This window comes from Mastigoproctus giganteus, chromosome 10 (assembly GCF_048544385.1).
Source record: "Mastigoproctus giganteus isolate SK-2022 chromosome 10, ASM4854438v1, whole genome shotgun sequence".
NCBI lineage: Eukaryota > Metazoa > Arthropoda > Arachnida > Uropygi > Thelyphonidae > Mastigoproctus > Mastigoproctus giganteus.
The window spans coordinates 6210035-6223825 of NC_143584.1; positions in this window are offsets into that span (position 1 = coordinate 6210035).

Below are 13791 nucleotides of genomic sequence, written 5' to 3' on the forward strand. Positions count from 1 at the left end.
TCTCCCATTATAAGACTCTCTGATTTACTGGCTCACTTTATTTCCCTGTACAGTTTCTTATTATACTCATCAGAGTGATTAAGCCTATACACACTCCTACTCTCAATTTTGATCTCCCAATGCTTATGTCACACCAAACTGACTCGACACTGCACTGTCCAGCGATGTCGACTGGCTTCATTTCCTTGGATTTTATGTATTTATTAACTAATAGCATAACCCCTCCCTATCCTGTGTATCCTTTCTGTAGACATTGTACTCCCCAAATTCCAGTTCTATATTCCTTATATCTGTGTGACACCACGTCTCTGAAATCCCCACAATATCTGCCTTTGATGTTTTGAGCAATACGTCAAATTCATCAAATTTATTTACTAAACTCCTAGCATTGGTGTACACGCAAGTATACATGCACCTGTTCTTTTTCTTAGCTACCCTAACACAACCTATATGTTTATTTGTACCCAAATGATTCCCAGGAGTCTCTGAAATATCCTGCATCTTATTTTCCAGGCTGCGGCTCATTCCAATAGAAGCAGTGCAAGAATCACTTTCACCTCTGCCAGTGGCTACTGTTAATCTATTAGTCCTTGTTTCCCCCAATCTAGCAGTTTTCCGACCCATCTAACTCTGCCTCGATAGCATCAGCAAACATTCTTGCACCCTTTCTATTTAAGTGTATCCCATCCCTGTAGAAGCAGTCTCTCCTGTTAACAAGTACAGACCAGGCTGAAAAAAATTCTACCTTTGAGCCTTGAACAATCCTTCCAGGGCCGAATTGATCGACAGGGCTCTCATCATATACTCCCTCCTATCGTGTCTGGGCAGAATTGCAGACACTTTCAAATTCAACCCTAATTCACGGCTTTTTTTCAACAGTGACCTGTACATGTTAAGTAGTTCCGCCGGTCGCCTACTCTTAATATCAATAGTGCCAACGTGTACAACTATATCACCTTTTGTTCCCTTAATAGATGATATCCGCTCTACAACATCATCAACCTTTGCCCCTGGCAGACATACCCTGGTCCTGTTCCATCTATCCTTTTTACAAAGCATGTTTCCCGTTTCCCTGACAATAGAGTCACCAACAACTACTAGTTCCTTTGAGACCAGCGCATTCTGCCTTGGGGGCTGCCGCTGTGTTTCTCGATGACCAAGTGCAAGCTCTGGCATTGGTGTGGGCAGCTGAGAGCTTGATGGGCCCCTCACTTTTAATCCTTCTAGGGCATCCACCCTGTCCTTCAAGCTCTCATATAGGCCCATAACAATGCTGAGTTGTCGCCTGATTTCCTTACACTCCTTGCATGGCGCACACACAAAGACATCCCCCAAGGCAGTATCATGTCCCGTACATGACTGCTCCACAAACATCAAGCAATTAGTGCTTTTTAATAGGCTGTGATTCAGAGGGCAACTGCCCCCCCTCAGTTCTCCCCTGAGCCACAGCACTCCCATTAGCTTGAGCCTTTTGTTTGCTACTCTGGTCAGAGTCATTTGATGGCGTTTTTTTATTTGTGAAAGGCAACTAAGAATATGAGACATCAGTACATTATATATGAACACTGCCTGTATTCCGTGGACGGTGTGCCAGTTTATATAATGAAAACTTGAGTTTCAGCATAAAAAAAAAAAAAAAAGAATTCCTCCCATCTAGACAATATTCGAACCCAAACCTTTGCTGCTATTTTTTTTTTTTTTTTTATCGAGGAAATGATTTCAGCTAAGGATCATCCTCGTTTAAAATTTTCTCTTAATTTTTAGCAAATTCCATTTTTTTTTTTTTTTTAAATATGGGACTTGGATAATCCTCAAAATTATAGCAAGGGGCTGAAGCAAGTCTCCTGTGCCCTTTCTGGAAGTAAAGGCTTTAGAGTACGAATATTTCAGAAAATATTCATACTCCAGGACCTTTGTTCGAGTACCTGGAGGGGCAGAGGAGAATACAAATATAAGCCAACAAAAGTTTCCATATGTTAGAAGTGTGTCAAACCAAAACTCGTACAACCGCAGTGTATTACAAGGTGCGGCTAAAAAGAAACGTGAAATATTTTTATATAATTTATTATTTTAAATACAACAATTTCAAAGTACTCTCCAGCCCCAACTATGTAGCACTCCATTCTCGATTTCCAGGATATAAAACAGCAGCGGACGTCCTCGGAAGATACCCCCTTTAATTGCTGCTTTGTCTGCTAAATCTTCAGATCGTTTTCCTTGGAGGTGGATTTTAATTTTCGCAACAGAAAAAAATCGCACCGCGCCAGATCTGAAGAATAAGGCGGTGCTCCAAAGTTGTGATCTTGTTTTTTGTTAAAAACTCTCTCAATGTGACAGAGGAATGCACTTTGCGCCAATGTTCTGTGTCATTCGAATGGTTTTTGGGCGAGACACTGACCGAACCAAAGCCATTAGGGAAAGGAAAGGAAACTTAAAAAGAAAATTCTGTCCCTGATATATAAAGCAGTCTTTTTACCTGTAATGACCTATGGTATTGGCATCTCATTACCCAGAGCAACCATAGGTAGGAGTAAACAAAAAAATTTGCAGCATTCATAGAATTCTACTATTAATAATAACCCAAGCTTACCGCACTGTGCTCACAGTATGGCAGGGTACTAGCTGGTACCCTGCCATTGGATCTAGAGATAGTCAAAATGGATCTTATTACAGGCTGAAAAGATGTAACTTATATACAAAATAATCATTAGTGTTTACAAAATGGTGCAAGGAGGCAATTTTTCAGAAACCAGCTAAAAAAACTTCTCTATTTTATTTGACAATCCTTTGTAATAATTTGTGCAATCCCTTTTTAAATCTATTCAAACGACTTGGTTGCACATTGAAGTTTTCCTCTAATAATCAATTATCCACTGGTTGGAGAAAAAACTTTAAACATCTATTCTGCAAACCTCCATCTTTTTTTAATTTAAATTTACTCTCAATGATCACTGAATTATTAACATCCCATTCGTTATAAACTATGCTGCATAGTTCGCAGTATAAAAAGCTGAGCGGCTTCATACGCTAGAGGAGTGGTAATTTGCATCTAGCTGTGCAAGTTGAAGTGATAAAGCAGCAGTTATAGAAGGTAGTAAACATATCACGTAGTTTCAAAAGGGCATGATTGTAGGAGCATGTGCATGTGGTGCTCCATATTGGAAAAGGCACATCTTGTCGGTTTCTCAAAACACACAGTGGATAACGTGTATAAAGAATGGTGTCGAACGGATCAAACAACCTCCTGCCGACATAACTGTAAAGGATTAAGCAAGGTGGATGTTCGTGATGAGCGAAGGGTGCAGCGCGTTTTACCTACTGAAAGACAGGTTACTATGTGGCAGATGACATTGCAATGCAATATGGGGAATGCAAGAAGAGTATCCCAACTGACGATGCGCTGCACACTCAGATGTATGCGATACATCTTCTCACCGCTAATCATCGTCGACGACGAATGCCGTGGTGTCATCTACAAGCTGGCTGCACATTGGAAGAATGTAAACGAGTATGCTGGTAGGGTGAATCCAAATACCTGATGCAATATGCCGAGGGATGTCTTCATGCGTGGCTCAAGCAACGCGAGACCATGAACCCACAATGCATGGTGCCCACTGTTCAGGAAGGTTGCTTAATATGGGGCATGTTTTGCTGGAAACGACTTGAACTTCCTTGTATGTATGGACCAACGTTTCGCTGATGAGGTTCACCGGCAGCTCCTAGGAGATATGTGCACCGACCCTGCTATGTTTCACTTCTTCACGTACATAGTGACATAGTGTTTTTTGACGAGCGGCACCAGTGCTTTCGCACAACTCCGCATTTGGATCTCTTGTGAAGTAAGCCAGTACTCTCAAGGCCAGATAACATTTGTTAGTGTATGTTCATGTTTGCTTAGTGTGGATTATGTTGTTCGTCTGGTCGCTTAGCCTAGAGTCCGTGGAGCACCGCAGACCGCTAGTTACCGTCACTGGCACTGTGAGCCGGACCAGGTAAGTAGGAAGAGAACTCTGGCTGGCCAACCCCAGGGTTAGCCTGAGCTTCCTAGGGAGGGCCCAAAAAGAAAATTGAAATAGAAGAAGGGGTGAGAGACTGAGGAGAAGAAAGGTAAGCAGAAGAGGGCAAGGTAGGGTGGACTCCCCTTTGGGGGAGTCCACCCAACCTCAGGAAAAGGAGAAAAGATTGTGAGGTCAAGTGACCCACAAAGTCAGGTTGCCTAATGGCATGACCCTGCATTTGACAAATCAAATGCCAGTTCCCACTCCCGGAGGAGTATTTATGTGAGTTCCTACTCAAGTAGAAAAAGCAGATATTGTCCTACGCCTTGAAGAGAAGAGATGCCAGAAATGAGTGGATCCCACACTGGGCAAGGGCCCAGCGTCAGCAATTAAATCTTCCTCGGCCAAGGGTAACTTGTAAGCAATGAGCAAAGGGCCCAGCGTCAGCAATTAAATCTTCCTCGGCCAAGGGTAACTTGTAAGCAATGAGCAGTGTCCCACGTTGGGCAGAGGATTTGAATCATCTTCTCAAGTTAGGGGATGAGAGGAGGCACAGGGACTCATGAAGCTCAAGGATTGCTTGACGTTCTTGTTTCTAATGTAGAAAAGTCCTTTTGGGTGGTGGATTCGTAAGAGAATTTCCTTTGTGAACGTCGAGAGATTCCTGTTATGTCAGGATAAAGATCAATATCCTGTTGGTGGTTTCCTTGATTCCATTCAGGAGAAGTTCTGTGAATTAAGTTTTGGGTCCATTATAAGATGGGAGTGATGAACAGTTTGCTGTAGGTGGATTTGACGCATTTCAAATACAGTTTGGGCAAAGGTAGTGAATGTTATGTAGTTGGTTTTGTCATTTATGTATAGATGTTACTGCCCATGGGATATATTTCCAGTACTGGTAATTAGTAGACTTGAGAAGTCTCCTTATTACCAGACCTGGAACTGGTTAATCATAAAGAGGGCAATTATACATGAGGTAAATCCAGTCTTCGTTGTCATCGCAAGGGCAGAGAGTAGAATCTAGGTGAGAACCAGGGCATGCAGCTTGGCCCGGAACGATCCATAACGATTGAGGAAGAACGAGACATTAAGGCCTGGTGAGTACCACGGTGGAGGTTTTGGTGCAGAAATTATAATTTGTGGAAGAAATCTTTAAGTTGTTTCACCTTTGGCTGTTTGCTCGCAAGATCGTTGCCAATTCTGGAAGAGCTTAGAGGAAATCTGTTTCATTTCGATTTTTTTGGATCATTAGCTAGATCGACTGTTATAATCCAGAATGGTGGTGAGAATTCCTCTCTTTATGCGGTATGCTAGGCCGAGACGAATAACCTCCAGGTCCAGAGGAAGAGTACGTGCTAAGACCTGCAGGGCAGGATCACTGACTGTGCGCAAGCTCTGGTCACAGTGAGTAGGATATTGCGTTGAATTTTATGTAGCTTTGCTTTATTGCGTGCAATGATAGCACGAGGGAACTATATGCCTGCACCATAGCATACAGCTGGTAAGAACCAGTAGTGTAGTAACCCTTTTTGCGGGCCCGGAGGAAAAGAACATGTTCGGGCCCCTACTTAATGAAAATTGCAAAAAGAGGAGACAGCCAAAGATGCCGGACCCCTAAAGGGCCCGGAGGAAACTGCCTTGCCTGCCTATATGGTAGCTACGCCACTAGTAAGAACGTGATTTTGTAAAGGTGCATGAGAGGCCTCCTCTTCAAACCCCAGTTTGTCATGCTAATTCTTACGATCATGGCGGTATAACGACGTATTTTGTTGGAGAAGTAATTAAGATGAGGTAAGAATGTTAACCGAGAGTCAAAGGTTACTCGTAGATATTTGAGTTGCCATGTCTGCCCATAAATTTTAATTTGGGGCGGTCTTCTTATGTCCAAGGATGCTTTGAGGAGGATAGTCTTCATTTTTTCTCCAGAGGTGACTAACTTGTGGGTTGTTTGCCCAATTTTGAAGAATCGTTAAGGCAGCGGAGGCAATTTGCTCAAGCCGAGTTCCAGAATCAGCTTTGATAAGGAGGATGAGGTCACCTTCATAGGCCATGCAGCCCACAGGGCCTAGATCCATAAGAAGAAATTCATCTAGTATTAAGTTTTCCAAAAGTAGGGACCAAGAACTGAGCCCTGTGACTATCACTGGTCGGGAAATTTTCTGAAAATTTGTTTGAACAGTTACTGAGGGATTAAAGAGGTAGTTCTGGAAACAGCAGTAGAAGTTGAGTGGAATATTGAGTTGACGTAATCTCCTGAAAATGCTGGGCCACCAGATGGAATCAAAGTTAACCCCTGGCTTCTAGCCGTGAAATGTATTGTGTACTTTTTGTATGCCTTTTGTATGCAATGCACCAGCAAAGTCAATGGAGATAGCCGGTAGATATTTTCTGTGGTTGAGTTTGCTGTGTTGAGGAGATTGTTCATAGCGTCTTCAGTCGAGCAACCTGGTTTAAAGCCATACTGCTTTGGAGAATCTAAGTTGGCTGTCTGGTAGTAGGTAAATAATCTAGATTGAAGCAGCCGCTCCATTACCTTGCCCAAGACTGGGAGAAGAGCAATGGGGCGGTAAGATTTGGGGAGAGTAGGATCTTTGTCTGGACCTTTTAGGATGAGTCCGAGCACCGCCTGTTTCCAAGAATCAGGAAAAATCCCTTTGGCAAGGCATTTGTTGAACAATGCTAATAGGTGTTTCAGAAGGTGTATAACTGCTTTCTTGATGACCTCAGCCTCAATATTATCGTGACCCGGGCATCTAATTATTCTTGTTCTGTCAAGGGCTTTGGTCATATCCTCAGAGGTAAAAGGTTCTATTTTATTGTTGGAGAAGGCCTATCGTCTTATTCAATTTGCTTTTGTTCATCATTGATTGGACTCTCATCAGTCTGAAGTAGGGCATTCAGAATATTATTAATGGATTCAGCCCATGCATGTGTTGGATTGCCATCGGGAGTCAGGGTTGCATTTAACATCTCTCCCCTGGTAAGGTTGTTCATAAAGTTATGATAAACTACCCACCCCCTCCCAAGGATCTGCATTACCAGTAGTTGTCACAAGGTTCTGCCAAGACACTTTCTTTTTTCTGCCGAATGAGGCTTGTGTAGTCGTTACGATATCTTCTATATACTTCCCATAGAGCCTGGACCTCAGTGGGGGACCAGGAGTGCCTGGCTCTCTGGATGGCTTTTCGGGCAGTGTGGACCTGGCGCCTTAGGTTTTCTAGTTCTCTGCACCATCATGAGACCGCTTTTAGGTGCTTACGACATTTTTTCATAGTTTTCTCACATGCTTCTTGGATTGTGGTCCTGCGCGGTAGCACAGTGGTATCGTCGCTGTCCTCCCCACACCGGGTGGAAAAGGCCCGGGTTCGAATCCCGTCGATGACGCGGAGAACTTTAATGGGCGTTTTTCCCTCCTTGGCTGAGTTAGGCCGTCTCAGGCGTAGATAGCAAGGTTTTTCTCCCCAGAAACTGGGATGTTTTCGTCCAACAGAACAGGCAAATCAACCCAGAACACACGCAATTTACAGACACAAATATGGGTTAATGTATTCAATTACTGGCAACCCTAAAATAATAATTTGAAAATTTGAAAAATTTGGATTGTGATTGTTAAAAGAGAGAGAGAGGTGCTCCTGTGAATCAAGATGGTTTATTTGGGATGTATCCATTTGTAACTTTGATTTTATATTATTCTTGAAGGTATTCCAATCAGCTGTTTTGGGGGAATATCTGGGTATATGGGAGGAGTACTATCGAGTTGTCTAGATAGATGGAAGGAGATGGCCCTGTGGTATGAGGTGGTCCAGGCCTCATGAACTATCCACGATGAGAACTTTGTGCTATGGACCATGTGGCGAGCGTAACGTCAATGGTGTTTCCCTCAGGGTATTGCTGAAGGTGGAAAAGTGATGTGGTTAGTTAAGGACCTCAAATGGAGAAGACGAGAGGAAATCTTCTAAGTGCTGTCCTTTCTGGGACACTGCATGGCCATCCACCCGGATATGCCACAAGTGAGATCTAGAAACAGGATTTTCCAAGGTGATAATGCGCCGTGTCATCGGATCCACACTGTGTACAAGTTGTTCGAGGAACACAGTGAAGATATTGCCAATCTCAATTGGTCCCCAAATGCTTCTGCTCCCAATACAACTGAATACTTGTGAAAGTATTTGAAACGGAAGTAAGGTGTATGGACATGCAATCATCATCTATTCCGACACTGTGGAAAGCTTTGCAGGCAGCATGCCTAAATATCCTACGAACATCTTCAGACATCTAATTTATTCAATGCTTAGTTGAACAGCGTCTGTTATCCTAACTAATACCATGTTAATAACTAACATGGTATTAGTTAGGTAGTCATGATTCAGTGATCACTGAACGTATGTTACGTTGTATCTACATATCATGTGAAAAGGAGATTAGAATCCATTAGGATTAAATTTATGTAATACTTTAAAGCCTTCAATTTAGTGAAAGCACAGCGCTTAGTCTCCACGTGCTTTTGGGCAAATCTTCTGGTTTTCAAACCCAGAGGTTCACATCTGTTGAGTATGGGCTTGGCACACCTAGAGTCCTGAGCTGAATATCATCATTCTTCTTTTTCTTGGGGATTTCCTTCTACTTCTCTCCCCTTTTTCTCTGGGTCACAGGTTAAATCAAATTTTTTTTGGCTGGTGCAGCATAAGCCTCAGGCTTCCTTGTACCATATCGCTAATAATAATAATAATAATAATAATAATAATAATTGATCTACAGCATTCCTAAAATGCGGTTTCAAAACTTGTATGCAGTATTCAAGACATGACATAACCATTGCTTTGCTTTATAAACTGGGTCAGTTCTGTATTTTTCGCTTCTAGCAGAGTTCCTGCATATCATTAGCAGGCAGACTATTGTAGTACCCTATCTGCACTGCTCAAAATGCTTCATATTGAACAATAGAATTAACTCCTCCCCAAACAGTATATTATATCCTGACACTGCCGCTGCCCAAGTACAGTAGCTATTTATGGATGTTAAACCACCACTACCATTTTTCAGTTCATCTTATTAGGAGCATCGAGAAGAGGCTGGAGGCAGGCTAGTATTTGAATTACACTGCTCGATATAATTAGCAGAACACGTAGAAAATTTGATGTAACTCATGCAGCTTGCGATGAAGCAGGGAAAAATTTGGTATGGCAGGGTACTAAAGATGACATGAGGAGACAGAGAATCTTCGGACAGGTATAAGGGACATATTGTACATTGTGTTTGGGGATGAGGCACCACCGGTGGTTTCCCACAACTGCATCTTTAGTACTCTTGTGAGGATAACAGTACTCTGTAAATACCAGAAGTATGTAGGGACCCCAGTTGGGACCCCACATTGCCCGTACACGCCACTAGAAGGTGAGCCAGGCTGCACAGTACAAATTGCTTCTCTGGCTGGTCGCTGCCAGGGTCGCCTAAGCTTCTTGAACAGAAATCAAGTTAAAAAAACGGAGGGGAAAAAAGGGAGGAGGAAAAAGGGGGAGAAGGAGAGGGAAAGGAGAAGGAAAAAAATAGAAAAAAAGGGGAGGAGAAAAAAAGAGTTTGTTGCCATGAAGCCAAGGCAATCTTAGGAGTTGGACAAAGTCCCATATAAGTTCGTCAAGGTTGTGTGTGTTTTGTGTAGTCAGTTGTACACAAGAATCAAATTTAGGTACTTTTTTTTTTTTTTTATAATTGATTGTCGTTGATATTATTTCCTTTGTTCGCCACCTGCTGGGTTTTCCGTCGTGTGAACAGGCCTTGCGCGAAGCATGTGAAGGTGTAGTAATCCTGTTCAGAGTCTAACAGATGGCTCTCTCGGTTTCTTGGTAGGTATGTTATCCTAGTAATGAGGATGCATCGCAAGTCGTTGTATAATGGACAGTCATAAATCAGGTGTTTCCAGCTCTCCAACTCCCCAAAGGAACAGGTCGGGTCCTAGGCAATGCCCAGCAAGGAGAGTTTGGCTTTAATAGATCCGTGTCCGGTCGAGAGAAAATATGGGTACAGGCCAGGGGGGAACCAAAGGGGGGAACTCGGGTGCACTCTGTCAATGTCAGGGATAAATTTTCACGTGATTTCTCCTTTAGGTGAGTTTGTCCATCTTTCATGCCATACCTGCTGCAGATGAGTAACAAGGCATTTCTTTTCTGCTCTGCGACTGTTCGCCAGATCCACTGTTAAGCCTAGAAAGGTATGGGGATCCCTTTGGATAGTTGGTACAGAAGTCCACAGCGGACGATCTCAAAATCAAGTGGAAGGGAACCAGCCAAAGCCTGTAGTGCATGGGTACTAACTGTGCAGCAGGCACGGGTGATGGTTAAGAGAATTGAACACTGAATGGTTTTGAGTGTCTTCCTGTTTGTTGCACTTGTGGCCTTCGTGAACCAGATGCCAGAAGCGTAGGTAATAGCTGGAATAAATATGGTCTTTTAAAACAATGACAGAATGCGCCGTTTCAGTCCCCAATCTGTGGTATAAGAATTACTAAACAATAATTAACAGGTGGTATTATTAAATTACTAAACAGTAATTGTTATACCACCCATACAAATGGCCAACGAACAGGCTGGCCACATGTGTGGTCAGCATGATCCCCAGAGTTAAATCCGATCGAAAATATCGTCACATGACATCAGTCCTGTGCAGCGCCGTACCGATGGTCAGGCGAACGAGGCTCTTGCCTCAGGTTAAAAGCTGAAAGGGAGTGCCAAAAGAATGATTAAATAATTACCAACGTTGCCATCATTATCAGTAGGGTGTAATTTTTCATTCTTGCTCAGGTACTAAAATGGCTAGGCACGACCCTGGTCACTCCTGCGCATGATGCCCTCCAACAGCTAAACAGGACTGACAGCATTGAACCATGCTCAATATAAGGGGGTATATAAGATTCGGCGAGAACAAATTCCATTCTTCCACCACTGCAGACCTTAGTTCACCAAGTAACTGAGAAGTCGGCTGTCGGCATGCAATGCAACACCAAAGGGCGTACCACACATGTTCGATCAGATTTAAGTCTGCCATCGTGCTGGTCACGGCATTCGTTGGATATCTTTAGTATCAAGGCACTTGAGCTCTATGTACAGTGGCGTTGTCGTGCATGAAAAGAAAATCTGCGTCAGCCGCACCCCTAAAAAGTCGCACATAGGGCTCGAGGATCTGTTCTCGCTACTTCTGCGCAATTACGGTACCCGTATCAAATCGTGAAAAGGGACGCGGCCGTCGATCATTATTCCGCCGCACACGAAAATACCCCTCCACTGTGCGTGTTCCTTTCTCTGTTGTTGGAGGAATGGTACCGCATTCCTCGTTGTCTCTAGATGAAATGATATCTAGAATCTGTTTGTAGGCTAAAATGGGATTTATCAGCTCCATTTGCCAGGGTTCCAAATCACATGTTCATTGCACGAGTTTTGACGAACTCCGCAATTGTTTGGGGTTAATGGGATACAAAGCTTGCTTCCTTGCGTACTGTCCACTTGAATTGAGCCTTCCTAACACAGTTCGTTTGAAAACGTCTTCCCCTGTGATCTCAGCAACCTCAAGAGACAGCTGATGGCAGGCTTGGCCTTGAAATGGTTCCTGTCTCCTGAAACTGCTTCCATAGTGCCAAGACGACACAGCCTAACACATTAAGCCAACGTGCCACCTCTGCCTGCGACTGCCTGGCTTCAAGTCGTCCAACGGGGTGGCATCTCAAATAGTCATCTAAACCACAATGACTTGCCATACTGAGTACGTAAGATGTGGCTATCCCAATGAGCAAGCCAAAAAAACGAGAATGAAGTGATGTGGTCATCACTTCATTCTCGTTTGTAAAATCAACCGATGATTTTACAAGCATGAATAATTTGCATAGCGTGCGGCTCTTTAAGCTAGTAGATCGATTTCTATTGGATACTCGAAATTTGCAGTCAGGATACATATTATGTCAAATATTCGTCTCTTCAGTGACGCTGTTTACCGTAAATTATTAATTAAAAACATTTTGTTCTGTTAATTTTGTCAAGCATTATTATTATAGTGTCAATATACACTGAATGTTCACTGAATTATTACCACCCCTATGAAAACTGAATGCGACTCGTTAACCACGTGAGGTACGAGAGTGCTCAGTTAGTCGATCTACGTAGCATAGATAAGGTGTCAGTGTTTCAGTAGGTAGTAAAATTTCTTGCGTGGTGGGTAAAAGGATTTATCGGACTTTGATAAAAGACAGATTGTGGGTGCTCGACGAGCTGGTGCCTCGATTTCTCAAACGGCTGAACTGGTGGGGTGTTCAAGAGCCGCCGTTGTTAAAGTGTACCAGGACTGGCGTTAAAATGGTCAAACAACAATCCGTCAGCAAAACTGCAAAGGTCAGCTAAAGGTTGATGTTAGAGGTGAGCGCCGGGTCCGACGACTCGTACAGGCGAATCACTGTTGAAGTGTTGACTACCCAATACGTCGCACTCGCGGACGTATGGAGATTACCAGCAGGCAGCCCCTATGGCATCATCTCCAAACCAAGGTTCATCGGCGTAAAAGACCCGCCGGGTGCAAAGAGCATGCAAGTTGGACGTTAGAAGACTGGAAGGTGTGCTGGTCAGATGAGTCACGTTATTTTCTCCACACCGTGGATGATTGTGTACGGATTTGGCATCAACGACATGAAGCTCTTCATCCGCCATGCATGGTATCAAAAGTACGTTTCACTGGCAGGATCTTGGATCCCTGGTGCGTGTGGAACAACGTATCAGTGGTCTCAGCTATCGTCAACTGCTTGCTGACTGTATGCATCCCGCTATGTTACACTTTTTTCCCGAATGGCGATGGTGACTTCCAAGATGCCAATGCGCCGAGCCATCGGGCACTTGTTGTGCAGGAATGGATTGAGGAACACAGTTCTGAATTCCAGGATATCGATTGGCCTCTGAACTCCACCGATATCAATCCCATAGAGTACTTGTGGGACACTATGGAAAGGCATGTCAGGCATCTTGATACACCAATCACCTCCATACCTGCATTGTTGACCGCATTACACACTGCTTAGTTGGTCATATCTCCCGAACGCTTCCGTCATCTTGTTGAATCAATGCCACGTCAGATAGCTGCTGTACTGAGGGCAAAAGCAGTACCTTCGAAGTATTAGGTAGGTGGTCATAATTCAGTGATCGCTCAGTGTATATTATTGTCACTATCAATGATAAGCGTTTAACATGGTATGGACATGTAAAACGGATGCAAAAAAACAGATATCCAATTGCTATCCTGGAATGAATACCTCCTGGAAGATGGAGAAGAGGAAGACGTAGGACACGAATGGATGGAGTACAGAAGTGCATGACAGCCCGAGGTTTATCTGACCAAGACACCTCGAACCGCACTTTTTGACGGATAAAATTCTACCAAAAAATAACTTGTAGGCTGAGGAAACCCACTATAAATGGAAACGGTCCTCTTGAAGAAGAGGATTATTATTATTATTATTATTATTATTATTATTATTATTACACAAGTCTCAGTGGCACCCGATGTTATCATCTGCATTGTAATTATATTGCCATACCTCCGGTGGGTGCAGGAAATGTGCACATAACCACATGCAGATGATAACAACAGAGCACACTACTTATAACATCAAACATAACCCTTGTTCAGGCTCTCTATACAGAGTTTCTGTACAACCACAGAGAACAAAGGTGGAGACAGGCATTTGCCTAGGAGCCACCACGATACAGGAATGCACACACACACGCACACACGGTATTAATATTGGTGTAATGGAAAATGA